Source organism: Neophocaena asiaeorientalis, unplaced genomic scaffold (assembly GCF_003031525.2).
Source record: "Neophocaena asiaeorientalis asiaeorientalis breed wild unplaced genomic scaffold, Neophocaena_asiaeorientalis_V1.1 scaffold59, whole genome shotgun sequence".
Classification (NCBI taxonomy): Eukaryota; Metazoa; Chordata; class Mammalia; order Artiodactyla; family Phocoenidae; genus Neophocaena; species Neophocaena asiaeorientalis.
Window position 1 is genome coordinate 1,090,057 of NW_020174268.1, and position 4,484 is coordinate 1,094,540.

The following is a 4,484-nucleotide window of genomic DNA, read 5'->3' on the forward strand; positions in this document are numbered from 1 at the left end:
CAAAAAGGTTGAAAGAGCACTAATCAGTGAACTGTTGCTGATTATCTGCAGAAAGGGGTACAGTGGTATATGACACGGCTCTGCTTTCTGCCTGTTAATGATCTAGATGAGGACACTGGTAGTTTGCTGATCAAATTGGAAACTGATGGGAGACTGGAAGGGATACCTGTGTACCTGACGGTATCATAGAAATTTAAAAATAAGTAAAAAAAAAATTAGAATAATGGGCCAAAATAAACTTCTAGAGGGCTAAATAGAAACACCTAGACATTTGCTCATGGCCATTTATATATCTTCTTTGGAGAAATGTCTATTCAGATCCTGTCTCATTTTTAAGTTGGGTTGTTTGTCTTTTTATTGTTCACTAATATTGGTTCTTTATATATTCTGGATACTAGACTCTGAACAGACACATGATTTGCAAATATTCTATCCCATTTTTTGATTTCTCTTTGTAATTTCTGGGTTTTTTTTTAGATTATTAGAAACACATTACAAGCAGATTCCGTTTCCCATATTAAAAAGAAAATATATGACTGGAAATATTCAGAGATGAAAACTGGGTTAAACCAATTCCCAAGTCCTTATCAAATAAGGTATCAATAAAGGAAAAGATATTTTGGAACTTAAAATTAGGGAAACCTATACACAATTTAGAAGGGGGGAAAGAGAAAAAAAACTAACCACAATAAAGTCAGAGTGTTTACATTTTACAGTCTTTAATTAAGCGCAAAAACTGTACTATTTAATATATTTCTCCATGAACTTTTTGTGAAATTCAGATTGCAGCATATCATTCACAAATCTTTTTCTTCTTCTGATCATCCACACCTTTTGCACAGTCTTTGAAAACAAAGTCATCATCCCACCTTCGTTTAACTTTGAAGTTGGCCTGAGGCTGGGATGGACCAGTGAGATTAAGGAGAGGATTTCAATTCAGAATGTTTTTCATACGAATCCTTTTTTCTTCACCTTTTTGTTCTTGTTCTTTCCTGGCCTGCTCTTCAGCTCTTTCTTTGTTAATCTTTTCAAGTTCTTCAAGAGCTACAGTATCATCATCATCACTCTCTTTATCAAAGTCTTCATCTTCATCTTATCCGTTAGAAGATCAGCTGCATCAAGGTTGGCAGTGGGAATCTGGTCTAATCAAGGCTTCTTTGACACTGAAGAGGAGGTTGTATGTTCTCGGTTGGAATATCTCTTATTTTTTTTCTCTCTCTTCCAACTGTCTCCTGAAGTCATGGTTCCTAACCTCTTCAGGGACATCCTGAGTGGTTTGTCTATATTTTATCTGTATGAGAGGGTAGGTTTCTACTTGAATATTGCTTTGAGAGTTGGCTCAAATCACCTTCTCCTTTTCCTCTCCTACCTATTGCAGGTTCAAAAGTTGGCCTAGCTGCTGCTGTCATCTTTTATGGGTGGCTGAGGTCCAATGCACCAGTCTCTGGAGGTTATACAGACACCATTATGACTCTGTAATTTCTTGATAGTATCTTTTGATGCACAAAATTTTTAATTTTGATAAAATCCAATGTATTTTCTTGTTGGTTGCTTGGGCTATAGGTGTCATATCTAGGAAATTATTGCCTAGTCCAAGGCCATGAAAATTTAACCTAAGTTTTTTTTCTTACATTGAGGTCTTTGATCTATTTTGGGTAAATTTATTTTGAGCAAAAATATGGCGCAAGGTAGAGGTCCAACTCCATTCTTTGCATGTGTATATTCAATTGTCCCAGCACCATTTCTTGAAGACTGTTTTTTTCCTCCCTTGAATGGTCATGGCACCCTTGTCAAAAATCAGTTGAGCATAAATGCTTGGATATATTTCTAGACTTTCAATTCTATTCCATTGATTTACACATCTATGTTTATACCACTACTATACTGTTTTGACTTTGTAGTAAGTGTTGAAATTTGGAAGTGTGAGTCCTCCAAATTTTTCAAGATTTTGGCTATTCTGAGTTCCTTGAATTTCTATATGAACGTTAGGATCAGCTTGTCAATTTCTGCAAAAAAAAAAAAAAGAGCCATCTGGATTTGTGATAAGGATGGCATGAATCTGTACATCACTTTGGGGAGTATTGCCACCAGAACAATATTAAATCTTCCAATCTGCTCACACGGGGTGTCTTTCTGTTTAATTAGGTCTCCTTTAGTTTCTTTCAATGATGTTTTGTAGTTTTCAGTGTATAAGCCTTGTACTTGTTTTGCTAAATTTAAACCTTAGTATTTCATTCTTTCTGATACTCTTGTAAGTGGAATTATTTTCTCAATTTCGTTTTTAGATTGTTCATTGATAGTGTATAGAAATACAACTAACTTTTGTTTATTTTTTATCCTACTGTCGTGCTGAAATGGTTTATTAGCTCTAAAATATATATTTTTTTGTGTGTGTGAATTCTTTAGAATTTTCTGTATACAAGGTTATGAGTTTGGAAGTGTTCTCTCTTCTTCAAGTTTTTGGAAGAGTTTGAGAAGGTTTGGTGTTAATTCTTCTTTAAATGTTTGGTGGAATTCATCAGTCAAGCCATCTGGTTGTAGGCTCTTCTTTGTTGGGAAGTTTTTTATCCCTTGAGCCACTCTTTGTCTTTAGGTTGGTGATTTAATATATTACATTTAAAGTAATTATTGATAGGTAAGGATTTATGATCACCATTTTTGTTTTCAGTATGTGTTCACGCACACAAAATATATATATATTTTGTAGTGTGAATTGATTCCTTTCTCTTCATCTTTAGGTGTCTATTAAAGATTTTTTCTATGTCATAACTATGAAGTTTATATAAAATAGCTTGTATTTAAGATGTTATAAGAGCCTATTTTAAGCTTATAACTTCAGTTACATACAAAAAACATAATTTTACTTCTCACCCGACATTTTGCATTGTTAATTTACATATTTTAAAATTGTATGTCTATTATTCTAGTAATAGTTATTTTAAATAGTTTCACCTTTTAACTTTTATAGTAAACAGTGACTTACAAGGCGTAGTATTTTCAAATTATAGAAAATCAGAGATAAAGAAAAAATCATGAAGGAAACCAGAGGAAAAAAATATCTTACCTATAAAGGAACTAAGATAAGAATTACATCTGACTTCTTCTCAGAAACCATGTGAGCAAGAAGTGAGTGGAGTGAAATAAAGTATTGAGAGAAAAAAACCCTACAATCTAGTATTTTGTACTCTGGAAATTATTCTTCAATAGTGAAGAAGCAATAAAGGACTTTCATAGCCTATTAAAAATTGAGAGAATTTATTACCAGTACACTAGTTTAGTGTGTTCTTGTTGCTATTTGTTATTGTTTGTGCATTTGTTTCATGACTTGTCTGAACTAATGTTGTGAAGTCTATATTTTTTGCTATGTGTGGCCACTTAAGTTTCTGCTCAGTTAGCTAAATGGTGCTGGGGAAGTAGGCTATACATGTAGAAAATAAAACTTGACTTCTAGTCACCCCCCCATACAAAAAATAATTCCCTATGGATTATAAATCTATATCTTAAAGATGACATGATAAAGTTACCTTTGGATGAGTTCTACATGATTTTGGAGTATAAAATATTCTTAGAACAGTAAAGAAAGGTACTAACCTACAAAAATTGATGTTGATTTATTTTCCCACATTCAAGAGTTAAAGAAAATATGATTATCTCAACAGATGCAGAAATTCAACATCCTCTCATGAAAAAAACAAAGCAACAAAACAACAAGAAAAAAACCCCAGAAAACAAGAAATCCTTTGCTAACTAAGAATACAGATGAGTGGTTATCATAGATGAGTATCTTTCTATGTGTAGGTCTATCTTTTTTTTTTTCCTACAGCTACTGATATGATCATACAATTTTACTTTTTTATTCTGATGCAGAACATTTTAAATTTATTTTTTATACAGCAGGTTCTTATTAGTTATCTATGTTATACATATTAGTGCATATATGTCAATCCCAATCTCCCAATTCATCCCACACACTACCACCCCCTTCCCCCGCTTGGTGTGTCCATATGTTTGTTCTCTACATCTGTCTCTCTATTTCTGCCTTGCAGTCCAGTTCATCTGTACCATTTTTCAAGATTCCACATATATGTGTTAATATACAATATTTGTTTTCCTCTTTCTGACTTACTTTACTCTGTATGACAGTCTCTAGGTCCATCCACATCTCTACAAATGACCCAATTCCATTCCTTTTTATGGCTGAGTAATATTTCATTATATATATGGAATATTACTGTTCATGGGCATTTAGGTTGCTTCCATGACCTGGCTATTGTAAATAGTGCTGCAATGGACATTGGGGTGCATGTGTCTTTTTGAATTATGGTTTTCTCAGGGTATATGCCCAGTAGTGGGATTGCTGGGTCATATGGTAATTCTATTTTTAGTTTTTTAAGGAACCTCCATACTGTTCTCCATAGTGGCTATATCAATTTATATTCCCACCAAGAGTGCAAGAGGGTTCCCTTTTCTCCACATCCTCTCCA

General features: G+C 33.5%; 1 pseudogene; it reads right to left on the reverse strand.

Moving 5' to 3' along the window:
- Nucleotides 1–741: 741 nt before the first annotated feature.
- LOC112406504 (spliceosome-associated protein CWC15 homolog pseudogene) lies at nucleotides 742–1,409 on the reverse strand (annotated as a pseudogene).
- Between the last annotated feature and the right edge of the window lie 3,075 nt (nucleotides 1,410–4,484).